Source organism: Monodon monoceros, unplaced genomic scaffold (assembly GCF_005190385.1).
Source record: "Monodon monoceros isolate NGI ecotype Baffin Bay Population unplaced genomic scaffold, NGI_Narwhal_1 Super_Scaffold_12, whole genome shotgun sequence".
Lineage (NCBI taxonomy): Eukaryota > Metazoa > Chordata > Mammalia > Artiodactyla > Monodontidae > Monodon > Monodon monoceros.
This window is the reverse complement of record NW_021703768.1, coordinates 153,877,023-153,894,707: the sequence shown is the minus strand read 5'-3', so window position 1 is coordinate 153,894,707 and position 17,685 is coordinate 153,877,023. Positions and strand designations below refer to the sequence as shown.

General features: G+C 38.2%; 1 pseudogene; it reads left to right on the top strand.

The window, feature by feature from the left end:
* The first annotated feature begins 8,992 nt into the window (after positions 1-8,992).
* On the top strand, positions 8,993-9,472 carry LOC114892182 (annotated as a pseudogene).
* Positions 9,473-17,685: the final 8,213 nt, after the last annotated feature.

Sequence of the window (17,685 nt, the reverse complement as noted above, 5' to 3'; positions counted from 1 at the left end):
TATAATTAAAGTGAGTTTCTTGTAGACAATGTATAGTTGGGTCTTGTTTTTTGTCCATTTTCAGTCTCTGTGTTTTAGTTGGTAGATTTAGACTATTCTCATTGAAAGTGATTATTGATATCATTGGATTAATATCTACCATGTTTGTAACTGTCTGCTATTTATTGCATTTGTTCTTTATTTCTTATTTTCCCCTCTTTTCTGCCTTTTCTAATTTTAATTGAGCATTTTATATGATTCCATTTTCTCTCCTTTTTTAGCATATCAATTGTACTACTTTTAAAAAAACTTTAGAGCTTGCCCTAGAATTTGCAATATAGGTTTACAACTAATGTTGTGTTCACTTTCAAATGATACTATACTACTACTTCACAATGTAGTATTAAAACCATATTCTTGCATCCCTAATTACATTGCTGCCATTTATTTCACTTATCCATATGCAATAATCACTCAATACATTGTTGTTCTTATTACTTCGGACAAACAGTTATCTGTTGGATCAATTAAGAATGAGAAAAATAGAAGATTTTATTTTACATTCATCTATTCCTTCTCTGATGCTCTGCCTTTTGTTATGTAGATCTGAGTTTCTGACCTATATCATTTTCTTTCTCTTCAAAGAACTTCTTTTAATACTTTGTTCAAGGAAGGTCTTCTGGTGACAAATTATCTCAATTTTTGTTTGTCTGAGCAACTCTGTATTTCTCCTTCACTTTTAAATAAGAATTTTACTGAATACAGAATTCTAGATTGGTGGGTTTTTTTCTTTCAGCACTTTGAATATTTCACTCCACTCTCCATGCTTTCATGGTTTGTTGTGAGAAGCTGATATCATTTTTCTTGTTCTTCTATAAATAATGTGTTTTTGCCTCTCTGGCATTTCCCCCTTTTTTTTTGTTGGTTTTCTGCAGTTTGGATGCCTAGGTAGGTGTTAGATTTGGGGGTATTGATCCTGCCTGTTCTCTGAGCTTCCTTGGTCTATGATTTAGTGTCTGTCATTTGATTTTGGTAAATTCTCAGCCACCATTACTTCAAATATTTCTTCTGCTCCATTCTCCCTTTCTTCTTCTGGTATTTCCATTATGCATATATTATACTTTTCGTCTTAGATCTTCTTAGTCTTAAATCTCCTGTTCTATTGTGTGTGTGTGTGTGTGTGTGTGAGAGAGAGAGAGAGAGAGAGGTTATTTTTATTTTTACTGGGTAACTGTCTAGGAATAGGATTGCTAGGTCATGTCGGAAATGAATGTTTAACCTAACAGGAGGCTGCCAAACTGCTTGTCAACCAGTCATTCCATTTTGCATTATCACTCCATATCCTTACCAGCACTTGGTATTGTCCGGGTGTATTTGTTTTGCTTATTTGTTTGTTTCTCATTTTAATCATACTAATAGGTTGGTGATATTATCCCATTGTAGTTTTAAAATGCATTTCTCTAATGACTAATGACTTTGATTATTTTTCACGTACTTATTTGCCATCCATTCATCTTCTTTAGTGAAGAGTCTGTTCAAATCTTTGCCCAGTTTATGGGTTTCTTTGTTTAATGCTGAGCCTGGAGAGTTTGTATATAGTCTGCAAACAAATCTCTTGTCAAATAATTGATTTGCAAATATCTTATCCCAGTTATGCAGCTTCACTTTTTATTTTTAAAGTGTCTCTAGCAAAGCAAAAGTAATCCACTGATTATATTAGAAGATCCAAGAACATTTCATAAGTAATAATAACCATTTTTTCTAGTGCTCCAGATTACTACATCTGAAATATAGTGTGCCATGTGGCAAATATGGAGCCGATATTAGAAGTCCATAAATCCTTTAATCCCTGTTGGCGCAGTGGTTGAGAGTCCGCCTGCTGATGCAGGGGACACGGGTTCGTGCCTTGGTCCGGGAAGATCCCATATGCCGCAGAGCGGCTAGGCCCGTGAGCCGTGGCTGCTGAGCCTGCGCATCCGGAGCCTGTGCTCTGCAACGGGAGAGACCACAACAGTGAGAGGCCCGCATACCGCAAAAAAAAAAAGAAAAATTATAAATCATATCTAAGGAATTTTTACCTAACCCAATGCTACAAAGATTTTCTCCTATGCTTTCTTCTAGCAGTTTTATAACTATGTATTTTATATTTAAGTCTATGATCCACCTTGAGTTAATTTCTATATAGGGTGTGAGGTATAAGGCTTTTCTTGTTTGTTTATTGCTTCATTGATTTTTTAACTTGAGGTATAATTGACATACAATGCTTTATTTTTTCTCGGTTTAGTTTAGTTTTTGTTTGCACATGGATATCCAGCTGTTTCAGCACCATTTCTTGAAAAGGGCTATCCTTTCTACATTTAATTGCTTTTGTACCTTTTTATTTTTAAAAATATTTATTTATTTATTTTTGGCTGTGTTGGGTCTTTGTTGCTGCACGCAGGCTTTCTCTAGTTGCGGCGAGCGGGGTCTACTCTTCATTGCGGTGCACAGGCTTCTCATTGAGGTGACTTCTCTTGTTGCGGAGCATGGGCTCTAGGTGCACGGGCTTCAGTGGTTGTGGCACATGGGCTCAGTAGTTGTGGCTCACAGGCTCTAAGAGCGCAGGCTCAGTAGTTGTGGCGCACGGGCTTAGTTGCTATGTGGCATGTGGGATCTTCCCGGACCAGGGCTCGAACCCGTGTCCCCTGTATCGGCAGGCGGATTCTTGACCACCGCGCCACCAGGGAAGCCCACTTTTGTACCTTTAAAAAAATCAGTTGATTATGTATGTGTGGTTCTATCTCTGGGCCCTATTCTAGTCCACTGACATACCTTTAGGGGTATGTCTTAGTTGGGGCTGCTATAACAAAACAACAACAGACTGGGCTTATAAACAGCAGACATTTATTTCTTACAGTTCTGGAGGTTGGGAGTCCAAAATCAAGGTTCCTGGCCGCTTCCAAGTTCACAGATGGCCGTCTTTTCCTTGTGTCTTCACATGGTGGGAGGTTTGAAGAAGATCCCTGGGACCATTTTTTTTTTTAACATCTTTATTGGAGTATAATTGCTTTACAATGGTGTGTTAGTTTCTGCTTTATAACAAAGTGAATCAGTTTTACATATACATATGTCCCCATATCTCTTCCCTCTTGCATCTCTCTTCCTCTCACCCTCCCTATCCCACCCCTCTAGGTGGTGAGACCTCTTTTATAAGGTTCCATTCATGAGGGCTCCAACCTAATGACCTAATCACTTCCCAGAGGCCTCACCTCTAAATACCATCACACTGGGGACTATGAATCTGGGGAGGGACACAAACATTCAGTCTCTAGGAGTTGGGTCTAGAGTGCCCTTTACTTAGGGCTAGAAGCTCCTGAGGCTGTCCTTCTAAGCCATCAACTGAATGCTTGGGCTTTCATCAAGGTCTCTTATCTCCAGCTATCTGAAACTTCAGTGTCTCCCAGCCTTGTGTCAACTCCAGAATCTTCATTTATTTCACAGCTCCCAGCTACTTGATTTTTTTTTTTTTTTTTGCCCTTCTTCAGGCACTTTTTCACCACATATTTGGAGCATATCAGCCCAAAGCTCGAGAACCCTGCAGACTTCTGGAGCTACATCTCTGTGCAGCTACCTTCTATTCTTGTAGTTGCACCACAAATTCCTAACACCTCAGCAGCTAGCTCTGATCTTTGATTTATGTCTTTTCAGCTCGGTAACACTGTTGTTTTCTGATTGGGCTCTTTTTCTCTTAACCATGGTCTGAAAAGTGCCTCCAGGTAAAAAGCTGGGCTATTAAGGGCTTACTTCTGTTTCCTTTCACTTGGGGATTAGAGTTCTGTGTTGCCTGTTGTCCAAAATCTGAAAACAAAAATGTTTTTCTAGAGGTATAGTTTCTTTTTCTTGGAAAGCCTAGTGTAGTAATATGTTCGTAATTGTGGATGGTAGTGTACATGTACAGAAGTAATCCTTAAATTACAATTTTGATAAATGCTATTAAAGAAAACCACCGACTATCACAAAAGCATTGATTAGAAAATTGTAAGTACTCCAGAGCATGGTATGAGGTCAGAGTGGGCTTCCTTGAGTAAATACTCTTAGGCAGAGATCTTGAGGCAATTGAGAAGCAGGACATGTTCTATGCAGAAAGAAGACTGTATAAGAAGGTCCTATTCCATTTTGTTCATTCTTTTTCCTCTTTGCATTTCAGTTTGGGAAGTTTCTATTCACTTGTCTTCAAGCTCATTTATCTTTTCTTTGGCTCTGTCCAGTCTACTGTTGAACCCATCAAAGGCATTCTTCACTTTTGCTGCAGTGTTTTTGATTTCAGCGTTTTCTTTTGATTTTTTTTTTAGAGTTTCAATCTCTCTGCTTATATCACCCATAAGTTTTTACATGTTGTCTACTTTCAATTTGAGTCATTAGCATATAAATCATAGTTATTTTAAATTCCCTATGTGATAACTCCAAAATCTGTGTCCTTTCTGAGTCTGATACTGACACTCGCTTTCTCTCTTCAGACTGTTTTCTTTTGCCTTTTAATTTTTTTTTTTTTTTTTTTTTTGCTGTACGCCGGCCTCTCTCTGTTGTGGCCTCTCCCGTTGTGGAGCACAGGCTCCGGACGCGCAGGCTCAGCGGCCATGGCTCACAGGCCTAGCCGCTCCGCGGCATGTGGAATCTTCCCGGACTGGGGCATGAACCCGTGTCCCCTGCATCGGCAGGCAGACTCTCAACAACTGCGCTACCAGGGAAGCCCTAGCATGCCTTGTAATTTTTTGTTTCAAGCTGCACTTGATGTATATGGTAATAGGAAGTGAGGTACACAGGCTTTTGTGTTAATCTCTAGGAGCTGGGCTCCTAGACCTCTAATCCGCTGTAGCTATAGGTGCCAGAGGCTTTATTTTCCTCTACTTTCCACGTGTGTGTGTGTGTGTGTGTGTGTGTGTGTGTGTGTGTTTTGTTTTGTTTGTTTTTTGCTTCCCTGTTGTCTTTGGGTTTCTTCAGAATTTCTTCTTAGGGAGAGTCTGTCTTGCAGCTCTCTCAGTTTTAATCCACTATTTTTATACTGGGGCCCTAATGATGTGGTGGGAAGGTGTGGGGGAGGGGAAGCAATTCTGTAATCTCATGATTAGGGACTTCCCTGGTGGTCCAGTGGGTAAGACTCCGAGCTCCGAGCTCCCGGGGCCCAGGTTCAGTCCCTGGTCAGGGAACTAGATCCCACATGCATGCTGCAACTAAGAGTTCGCATGCCGTACCTAAAAGATCCTGTGTTCTGCAACTAAAAAAATCCTGCATGCTGCAGTGAAGATCCTGCATGCTGCAATGAAGACCTGGCACAGCCTAATAAACAAACAAACAAACAAATAAATAAATAAAATCTCCTGATTAAATCTGTTTTTTAGTGGGTCTGGGTCCCTGGGCTGTGACTTTCAGAGGCATTGTTAGTCTTTTCTTCCTCCCCCTAGAGAGGAGGCTGGAAGGGGCTGACTTTGTCTAATTGCCTTTCTCCAGGTCAGATAAGTTTCTGATCAAGTATTGCTCTTGAAGGCAGACCTCTATTTTAGAGGACACTCTGGGTGTATTTCAAAATGGTAACTTTTCTCCTAGGCATATTTCAAAAGGACTACTTTTCCCTTCTTGCTGCCAGAAGCACAAGGGGATTTTTCTCACATCTTCACTGTGAGAACCAGTGAGGTTTCTGGAAGTAAAACGCAGGAGAGTGGGGGACTCCCTAAGACTGTGGACCCCACCCTTAAACCAGTCCACACACTGCCTCTAGAAGTTTGTCAACTACCATTTAAATATTTCTATCAGTTACTGGCTCCAGAAGCTTCTGCTCCCAGTAAGCTGATCTTGGCTGCAATTCTCTGTAGTCACTTGTCACTTGAGTTCCAGGGTGACAAAATGACCTCAATTCTCTGATGGATCTAAAAACAGTCATTGATTTTCAGTCTGTTTAGCTTTTATGAGGTTGTGAGAATGGGAGTGATGGCTTCCAAACTCTTCACATGTCAGAGCTGAGACCAGAAGTCTCTCTTCTTAGCTTTCAGTCCAGCTGCCTCAGGGTTAGAAGGGAGTGGAGCTGACCAATCTGCACCTCTTTCCACCAGTTTCTCATTTTCTTTGGGTTTAAATGCTATCCTGACCTGTCACAACTGACATCATCTAGCCTGAGCTATTGCTAATAATTTCTGGGTGAATGCAGCAGAAAATGATCAGTCCAAAGCAAGGTATGGGAAGAAAGAGGTAAAAGTTATAAACTCTCGCCTAACACTGTCTTCTCACTGAGGGGACTGGCTTGCTCCACACCCCAAAGTTTTGAAAAAACAAAAAAAAACCCCAACAAGACAGAAAACAAACTAACCATCTGCCACAGGCACACTTGTACCACTTCAAAACAGCCTTCTCAGGCATTCTCATAGTATCTATGTTCATTCATCAGATCAATAATCCCATGTCAGTTTTGTACCTACTCTAGAGTTACAGTGGGGAGGAAGCTGGAAACTCATGCTAGTTCACCATCTTGCTTGGAAATCAATAGGTTTAAAGTTAAATCATCCTTAATTTCTGAGAATAAACCTAACTTAGTCTTATAGAGCATCTTTTTGGTTCATGACTGGATATGGTCTAGTGATACTGGGGTTAGGATTTTTGCATCCATGCAATTTTCTTGTGCTTTTTTTTCTTTTCTGGTCCTTATCTATTTTTGGTAAGATAGTTATCTTAACTTCATGGAATAAACTGAAAAATGCTTCCTTCTGTTCCTATTACCTAGAAGAATATGTATGATGTTAGAATTGTCTGCTTGTCTGAGCCTGGTATTTTATTTGTGGACTATTTTGAATTGCAAGTTCAGTTCCTTTCATGATTATAATTCTAACTAGGTTTTCTATTTCTCCTTATGTAAATGTTGACAAATTTTATTTTTCTAAGAATTTATTCATTTAATTATTTTCAATTTTTTGGCATTAATTTGTTCATATTATTTATTTATAAACCTTTTAATCTCTACCTTTTCAATATTAAGTTCTGCTTTTTATTCCTAAAGTTGTTGATTTGTACGTCCTGTCTTTAATCCTTGATCATTATTACCAGAGTCGGTAAATATTAAATGAACTTTTGGCTTTGTTGATCTTTTAAAATTTCTTTTCTATTAATTAAATTCTATCCTTATAAATAATATCGGTTATTTATTTCCTTCTACTTTCTTTGGGTTTACTCTGTTACATAGTTCATTAATTTATTTTCAAACTTTTTTCTTTTCTAATTTTTGTATTTAAGACCATAAGAACCTCCAAGCACTTCCTTGACTGCATTTCACAAGTTTCGGTAAGTGGTATTCAATTATAAGTATTTCCTAATTTTCAGTATGATTTTCGACCTGTGAGCTATTTAGAAGTGTGAGTTTTTGCATTTCAAATGTATGTTTTAAATTAATTTTTAGATGTTGATTTCTAATTTAATTACCTGTAGTTAGGTTAGATTAATTACTAAATCTATTCAATTTCTTATTCTTCCTTAATGGCCCTATATATCATCAATTTTCATAAATATGTCATAGTATTTGAAAAGAATGTGAGTTGTTCAATTGTTGGGGGAACAGAGATATATGTGTGTTACTTAGATCAAGCTTGTTTATTGTATTATTCAAATATTCTATATATTATTGTTTTCTTTTCACTACTGATCTATTAATTACTGAGACATGTTCAATGTTCTCCTTAGGATGGAGGCTTTGTCAATTTCTCCTTGAAGTTATGACAACTTTTGCTGTATTAACCTGGTTAATTGAAATTTTACATTTTTATAATATTTATATGATGACCTTTCTTTATCCAGTAATGTTTTTTGAAACATTAATAGTAGGAAGCCAACTATCTACATAGAATTATAATTCTTTATATATAAAAATTTTAGTTTAAATTGATTTAGGAATAGAGAAAGAATTGTTATATTTGGGCACTTTGGTAAGAATTTAAAGGCTTTGAGTTCTCTTCTCTTTTACCGGTAAAACCTTGTGTTAAAAGTTTGCCTAGGCTTTCCCTGGTGGCACAGTGGTTGAGAGTCCGCCTGCCGATGCAGGGGACACGGGTTCGTGCCCCGGTCCGGGAAGATCCCACATGTCGCGGAGCGGCTAGGCCCGTGATCCATGGCCGCTGAGCCTGTGCGTCCGGAGCCTGTGGTCCGCAATGGGAGAGGCCACAACAGTGAGAGGCCCGCATATCACAAAAAAAAAAAAAAAAAAAGTTTGCCTAATGTTATTAGAAATGGTACCTAGCCTAATTCCAACAGATAAAAATAGACAACCCTGTCTTAAAAACTGATAATGGGATTCCAGAATTGTCAGATTAGATAATTCAGGCCAAACATCCTGTTAAAAGCAACTAAAAAGACTGAACAAGGAAAACGAAACTCTTGAAAGTATCAAATAGCTAAAAGGATATTTAGAAATTCTTAGCCAACATCAGGGAGAGGATTAGAATCCAGAGAGGTGAACCATGGCCACTGGAAAACTTAAACAACATTATCAACCTACTTGACCTGACATCAATAGAACACTCTACCCAATAATAGCAGAAAACACATTATTTTCAGACACACATGAACTATGTATGGGTAAACCATATACAAGGCCATAAAAAAGTCTCAATACATTTAAAAGGATTGAAATAATACAAAGTAGTTCTTTTTTTAACCACAGTGAAATTAAATTAGAATCAACAGAATTAAAAAATTGGGAGATACCCAAATATTTGGAAAATTTAAAACGCACTTTTAAATAATCCACGGACCAAAGAAATCACAAGTGAACTTTTAAAATATTTGAACTGAATGCAATGAAACACGACATATCAAAATTTATGGAATTCAGCTAACATAGTTCATGAGAGAAATTTTATAACTGTAAATGGCTATATTAGAAAACAAGAAGGGTCTCAAATCAATAACATAAACAAATGTAAGCTTTCATGTTAAGAAACCAGAAGAAGCTAACTGCTTCTAGGTTACTGTATGACCTTGAGGCCTTGGGAGCAAGATGGTGGTTCTCTGGAGGCTGAGTGTCCTCTATCATACCCAAGGAGACTGAGGTCTGTTCCTTCAAACCCAGTGGTCATACCTGCTCATGTCTCAGCATTTCTCCAGGACCAGCCCACCCCAGAATGTTGTGGAGCACAGCACATTTACTTGTTACCCAGCCGCCATCCTGGTTCCAAAGCTGCATCTCTACCCTGGACTGGTGAGAGGGTTGTCAGTGTTTGCTCCTGGGCCTGCTTCCAGCTGTGTATTTGAATCCTTGCTCTGTGATGGACTCCTGGCTTCAGCCCATGTTCTACATAGTCACTGGGGCCTTGGACAAGTTGTTACTGACTCTGTCTGTGCAGTACATCTCAGAAAGCTACCAAGGCAGGCCTTTCAGATGCTCAGCTCTAAACTTTGCTGTGCCTTGTTATTTCAGCTATCATGATATGGGCATCTGAAAGCTGTTGTCATGCTGTGGAAGCCCTGGGCTTTATGACTTAATATCTTAAGAACTGGTTGTACACCTCTTTGCCTCTGCTCTGCCATGCCATTCCACTGACAATAAAGAGGAAATAACATATAAGCCATTGGTGAGACAAACCTTTATCCTAATCACATGGTTATTTTCAGAGGTTAATCTTTGAGGACAAGGTTTGAGAGGACTTATATCTGAGAAATTGTAAGACTGAGTTCCGCGTTCCGATGCGTTAATGGGGTTGTCTCCCAGCTTCTCACAAGACTCAGAGTATAACTTAACATTATATATGAGCTTTGGCCTTTTAATTTATCAACCTCTTAGAGTAAATTCAGCTTTCTTACTATCAATACATGATCAAGCTTCTACATTTGTCTTGAGAATGATGAATAAGGGAAAGACTGTTAATTCATAAGTAAAGATTTTGCAGAAAATTAAAGTGTTTAATTTTTGAAAACTTCCTCCTCTGTTTAGTTGGTACCAGCTACTGATAGTTACATGTCCTGGGGAAACTTTAAAATTGGGAAGTGCTGATATCTCACATTACTAATTTCTAAATCATAGGAAGAAGAGTGTGGAGAGGTTCTAAATATAGATAAGTCCCGTTTAGGGAAGAGGTCCCCCTTGCTGATGTGTCAAAATATTGCAGATTCTAAACTAAGACCTGATCCTCAAATGTGTTTATTTGTCCTAAAATAACCTGTCCACAAATATAAAACTATTGGTAATAAATTATTATTTTCCCACTGTGGGACTTTCTAATGTGAAAATATGTTCTATGAAAATAAAGTTTAAAAAACAAAAATGCTGGATTAAAAAAAATAAGAAACCAGAAGAGCAAACTAATCTCAAGCAAGGAGAAAAAAGGAAATATATTAGATGAAAACTGAAAATAGAAAATAGAAAAGCAAGAGAGAAAAATCAGTGAAACCAAATATTGGTTCTTTGATAAGACCAACAAAATTGAAAAAGCTTGAACTAGATTAACCAAGAAAAAAAGAAAGAATACAAATTTCCAAAATAAGCAGTAAAAAAGAGGATGTCATTACTGACTCTAAAACAAACAAAAAGATTATAAGGGAATACTATGAATAACTGTATGCCAACAAATTAGATAATTTAGATGAAATGGACAAATTCCTAGAAAGACACAAACTACCAAAACTGATCCAAGAAGAAATCGACCTATAATAAGTAAAGAAACTTATTTGTAATTTAAAATCTTGGTATAAGAAAAAGCTCAGGCCAGATGTCTTCACTCATGAATTCTATCAAACATAAAAATAAAAGAAATAATATCAATTCTTCACAAACTCTTCTGGAAAATAGAATAGGAGGGAACACTTCCCAACGCATTCTATGTGGCCAGCATTCTCTGATACCAAAGCCAGACATGATGAGAAAACTATGGGATATAGGTACAATCACCCTCAACAAAAAACATTAAGAAACCAAATTCAGGAATAGAGAAAAAGAATTACAGACCACGACCAAATTGGATGTAGATCTGGAATGCAAGGTTGATTTAACATTTGAAAATCAGTTAATACAATGACAAAAGGATAAACGACAAAAAACACATGACCATCTAAATAGATGCAGAAAAAGTATTTGACAAAATCCGATACCACTCATGATAAACACTCTCAGTGAACTAGGACTATAAGGTACCTTCCTTCATCTAAAGAAGTGTATCTACAAAAAGCCCACAGCTAGCATCATACTTCATGGTGAAAAACTGTATGCTTTTCCCGTGAGATCAAGAGCAAGACAAGGATACCCATTCTTGCCACTTCTATTCAGCATTGTTTGGAAGTTCTAGCCAGTCCAACGATGAAAAAAAGGAAGTCTAGATGGAACAAGAAGACGTAAAACTATATTCATAGACGGCATGATCCTGTATGTAGAAAATACTAAAGAATCCACACCAGGGGGCTTCCCTGGTGGTGCAGTGGTTGAGAGTCCCCCTGCCGATGCAGGGGACACGGGTTCGTGCCCCGGTCCGGGAAGATCCCACATGCCGTGGAGCGGCTGGGCCCGTGAGCCATGGCCGCTGAGCCTGGGTGTCTGGAGCCTGTGCTCCGCAACGGGAGAGGCCATAACAGTGAGAGGCCCGCATACCGCAAAAAAAAAAAAAAAAAGAATCCACACCAAAAACAAAAAACAAAACTAATTAATATGTTTAGCAAGTTGGAGAACCCAAGATTAGAATAACAAAAAACCATTGTACTTCTATATACTAGTAATGAACAATCTGAAAATAAAATTAAGAAAACATATTTCTATTTACAATAGCATTGAGAGAATAAAATGCTTAGAAATAAATTTAACAAAAAATGTGCAAGACTTGTATATCAAAAACCAAAAAATGTTGCTGAGAGAAATTATAGAAGATCTAAATAGATATTCTGTGTTCATGGATTGGAGGGCACAATACTGTCAAGATGTCAATTTTTCCCAAATTGATCAATAGATTCAGTGTAATCCTCTCAAATTCCAGGAGGCCTTTTTGAAAAAATTGATAAGCTGATTTAAAAATTTATGTGGAGGGCTTCCCTGGTGGCGCAGTGGTTGAGAGTCTGCCTGCCGATGCAGGCGACACGGGTTCGTGCCCCGGTCTGGGAAGATCCCACATGCCGCGGAGCGGCTAGGCCCGTGAGCCATGGCCACTGAGCCTGCGCGTCCGGAGCCTGTGCTCTGCAACGGGAGAGGCCACAACAGTGAGAGGCCCGTGTACCGCAAAAAAAAAAAAAAAAAAAAAATTTATGTGGAAATATATACAAAGGACTCAGAAGAGCCAAACAATTTTCAAAAAGAAGAACAACTGAGCTATTTGTAATGAGGTGGATAGACCTAGAGTCTGTCATACAGAGTGAAGTAAGTCAGAAAGAGAAAGACAAATCCCGTATGCTAACACATATATATGGAATTTAAGAAAAAAAAATGTCATGAAGAACCTAGGGGTAAGACAGGAATAAAGACACAAACCTACTAGAGAATGGACTTGAGGATATGGGGAGGGGGAAGGGTAAGCTGTGACAAAGCGAGAGAGTGGCATGGACATATGTACACTACCGAACATAAGGTAGATAGCTAGTGGGAAGCAGCCGCATAGCACAGGGAGATCAGCTCAGTGCTTTGTGACCGCCTGGAGGGGTGGGATAGGGAGGGTGGGAGGGAGGGAGACGCAAGAGGGAAGTGATATGGGAACATATGTAATATGTATAACTGATTCAATTTGTTATAAAGCAGAAACTAACACACCATTGTAAAGCAATTATACTCCAATAAAGATGTAAAAAAAAGAACAAAGTTAAAGGAGTTACACTTTCTGATTTCAAAACTTACTAAAATCCATAATACTCAAGACAGTGTAGTACTAGTGTAAGGAAAGACATATAGATCAATGAAACAGAATTTAGAGAAAAACCTGATTTTGGAAAATACGCCAAGGAAAAGGTAGTCTTTTAACAGGGACTACAGGGAAAAGGTAGTCTTTTAACAAATGATACAGCAAGGTGGATATCCACATGCAAAATAGATGAGTTTAGATCCTAATGTCACACCACATTCAAATACTAAATCAAAATGGAGAATAGCCCTAAATGTGAGAGCAAAAACTATTCAATTTTTAGGGAAAAAAAGTAAGAGGAAATTTTCATGACCTTTGGTAATTTAGTGGAGAAAGGAAAATCTTTTCAAAAAACAGTGCTGCAACATTTGGATATCCATATGCAAAAAGGTGAACTTGGATCCATATTTCACTTCATATACAAAAATTAACTCAAAATATATCATAGATATAGATATAAAATCTAAGAATATAAAACTTATAGAACAAAACATATAAGAAAATCTTTGTGGCCTTAGGTTAGGCAAAGATTTCTTAGACACAACATGAAAAGTACAGTCCATGAAAGAACAAATTGATAAGTTGAACTTCATTAAAACTTATGCTCCTCAAAATACATTGTTAAGAGAATGAGGAGATAAGCCACAAACTGGTAGAAAATTTGCAAAGCATGCATCTGATAAATTACTTGTATTTGTAATATATAAAGAACTCTCCAAACTAAATAAGAAAACAACGCAATGAAAATTTGGCAAGATTTGACATACACCTCATTAAAGAAAATTGATCAATCTATATCTCTCTATCATCTATCTATCTATTGATCAATCTACATCTATTTGTTGATCGAGTGATTTATCTACCTATGGCAAGCAAGGATATGAAAAGATGCTCAACATCATTATTCAGTAAGGAAATGCAGATTAAAACTACAATGAGATATCTACTAGATATCTTTTAGAATGGCTAAAATTTTAAAGATTGACCGTATCAAGTGTTGGTGACAGTGTAGATGAACTGGAAGTCTCATATGCTGCTGGTTAAAAAGTTAAACATACACCTCCCATATGATCCAGCCATTCTACTCCTAGGTGTTTTGCTTAAAGGAATACACACACCATACAAAGACCTATACACAAATGATCATAGATCTTTGTTTGTAAAAGCCACAAGTTATAAACAACCCAAATGTCCATCAACTGCTGAATGGATAAACCAACAGTAATGTATTCATACAATAGAATACTACTAAGTAATAAAAGGGAATGAACTACTGATATATGCAATAACATGTATGAATGTAAAAAATAATTATACTGGCTGGAAGCAGCAAGAGAGTAAATACTGTTTAATTCTATTTTTATGAAATTCTAGAAAATGAAAACTAATCTGTAGTGACACAGAGAAGATCAGTGGTTGCTTGGAGATAGGAATGAAGGGGAGGGAGATTACAAAGGGGTGGGAAGAAACTACTGGGTGTGATGGGTATATTCACTATCTTGATTGTGGTGATAATTTCCCATTTGTATATACTGCAAAACTTGTCAAATTGTACACCTAAGTATGTGTGGTTTATTGTACGTCAATTATACCTCAAAATTATTTTTAAATTAAGCTTGTATTTTGTATATCTTTTTGCTTTTTTACTTTTCTATTAATTCCTTTATATTTTATTAGTCCATGATGAAATGAAAATTTTAAAAATTTATCTTTCATCACATAGAGCTTGAGACCACTATTCTAAGGATTTGCATTGTTGGAAAGAAGGTCACTTTAAGAAGAATAATAGATTATGGTAAATTAAGAGTGTGTGTTGAAATGTCTTGAATACTCATTAAAATAAGAGAAAAGTAGTATGTAGCTTCAAAACTAACATAGGGCTAAGATGGAATGGAAAAAAAAGCACCCAATCCAAAGGAAGGCAAGAAAGAAGAGAAAAAAAAATTACAGATCACAAATAGCACAAAAGAAGGTAGATATAAGGGCACTGGTGTCAGTGATGACATTAAATGTAATAGACTAAATGGTCTAATCAAAAGATTAAAGTGTTAGATGATATTGAAAATTATATGTTTACAAAGTACAAATAGCACACATAATATCTAGGAAATTTGCAAGTAAAAGAATGGAAGAAGTTATATTGTGCAACCACTAACCAAAAAGAAAAGCTGATATAGCTATACTAATATTCGGGGGGAAAATTTCAAATTTTTTTAAATAAAATTGATCAATTCATAAGGATGAAAGGATAATGTTACCAACAAGAGATACAATTAGAAATTTGTATGCTCCCATTATGAGACTTCAAAATAGTAAAATAGCTTATTTTTTAAAAAGAAGGGCAAAAATGGATAAAACTGCAAGGAGAAATAGAAAAATCCACAATCGGTGGGAGGTATTAAAACAACTCTATCAAATTAATAGAACAAGAAGAAAACTAAGTCAAGATACAAAAGATCTGAATAATAAATTAACCAATTTGACATCACAGACCTATATAGAATACTGTATTCAACAATTGCCAGTTGTGGGACTTTCCTGGTGGTCCAGTGGGTAAGACTCTGCATTCCCAATGCAGGGGGCCCGGGTTTGATCCCTGGTCAGGGAACTAGATGCCACACGCATGCCGCAACTAAGAAGTCTGAGTGCCACAACTAAGAAGCCTGCATGCCGCAACTAAGAGCCTGCATGCTGCAACGAAGATCCCATGTGCCGCAACCTAAATAAATAAATAAATAAAAAACAATTACCAGTTGCATATTCTTTCAAGCACATGTGCAATAAAAACAAAACAAAACAAAAAAACTGACCACATCATGGGCCATGAAGCCAGCCTCAACCAATTTCAAAGAGTTGGAATATTCCCCAAAATGTTTTCTGACCACAATAAAATAAGCTAGAAATCTATAACAATCCATAACCAGAATACCCCCTAATGTTTGGAAATTAAGCAACATGCTTAATAACTCTTAGGTAAAAGAGGAAGTCACAATGGAAGCTAGAAACTAGTTGGAATGAAATGACAAAAAATGTATGAAATATCAAAATTTGTGGGGTGCAGCTACAGCTGTATAGATGGAAATTTATAGCCATAAATGCATGGAGTTTTAAAAAAGAAAGGTGGAAAATCAGTGATCTAAGTGTTCACCTAAAGAAACTAGAAGAATCTTATTTGAACCAAGGCATTTGTTGCTTCGGTGCCCCATGGGGCACTCACACACTGTCTTTGTGTAACTTTTATGTGTATTTGAGGTTAGTCCCTGAGGGAGCTCCCAAAGATGAAGCAACAACAGTGTGGGGTCATGAGGTTCGGGGGGAACTGGCTACACAGCCTCTAAATGGGAGTGTACTGTGTTCCCCTGGGCTAAGAATTCACAGTGGAGTATAAACCCCTGGGTATGACCATGGCATGGCTGCTCTGTGCATGCAAATCAGGGACTCACACGGTGCCCAGAGGAGGGAGTGGTGGCCAAATCCTCGGTAATGACATCATTTGGCTCCTCCTAACCATTTATCAACATTCTTCAGGAAGCATGGATTGGGCCTTCCTTACCACTTCCTCTACAACCCAGGGCCTGTTTTCTAAAATAACCTTGCTGGGTTATCCAGTTATGAGTTACCTTTGCCAGGTATTTAGTCTCAGCCAGTTTCTGCTCACCCAAGGCTCTTTCTCTCCACTGCTAACACACACATTCACACATACCCATTCCGAATTCCTCTTCCCCGTTGTAAATAACTAACTGTACTATAAAAACAGAGTCAAGGGGCTTCCCTAGTGGCGCAGTGGTTAAGAGTCTGCCTGCCAATGCAGGGGACATGGGTTCGAGCCCTGATCCGGGAAGATCCCAAATGCTGTGGGGCAACTAAGCCCGTGCGCCACAACTGCTGAGCCTGTGCTCTAGAGCCTGAGAGCCACAACTACTGAGCCCACGTGCTGCAACTACTGAGCCCGTGCACCTATAGCCTGTGCTCCGCCACAAGAGAAGCCACCGCAATGAGAAGCCCGTGCACCACAACAAAGTGTAGCCCCCACTCTCCACAACTAGAGAAAGCCCTCGCGCAACAACGAAGACGGAATGCTCCAAAGATAAATAAATAAATATTTTTAAAAAAAGGAGTCAAAACAAATTATAGCAAAGAACAAGGAGAAATACCGTGTATTCCTAAGCCACGTATAACCCCTGTACAAACTAATAAGATTTCTGATTGTTCCCTCTCCCCAGCACTGTGTACACATTGCCTGATCCCTACTTGGTCAGGGTAGCAGAAGAAATCACCTCTTCTGTCCTTCAGCCTCCCTCCTCCCCAATACCTGCTAATATCAGAGGGCCAGAGAGCATGCACCTGTCTTTAAAAGTAGAATACTGATTGTAAGTAGCGTTACCAAATGTAGCAAATAAAATTTCAAGATTCTCGGTTAAATGTGAGTTTCAGAGAAACAAAAAATAACTTTTAGTATAAGTGTGTTCCATTTTCATACTCAAAAGTTATTCGCTGTTTCTCTGAATTTAAAATTTACCTCAACATCTAGTATTTTTTTTCTGGAAACCCTAATTATAAGAGAGAAGGGATTGCAGTCAGGGAGGAGGAGGTGTCTCCTCCTTGAACTAAGGTTGACTTGGGAGCCTTTGGCTAAGTCGTGTTGCCTGGAGAACTGACTCCACGGGGAGCTGGGAGAGAGGTCGGTCCTTCTGGGCACCTCTCGCCCCTCATGGGATCCTGACTTGTGCAGCCTTGGCTCACTGCCTACTGGTGTCCCTCCACATCTCTTGGCTTTGTGAGGGAAGCATATCCTTCTGTCTGCCCAAGTTTAGGCTGGGAATGGGGGACAAGTGTAGTCAAGGTAACAGACAAACACAGGCATGATGTGCAAAAACACAGA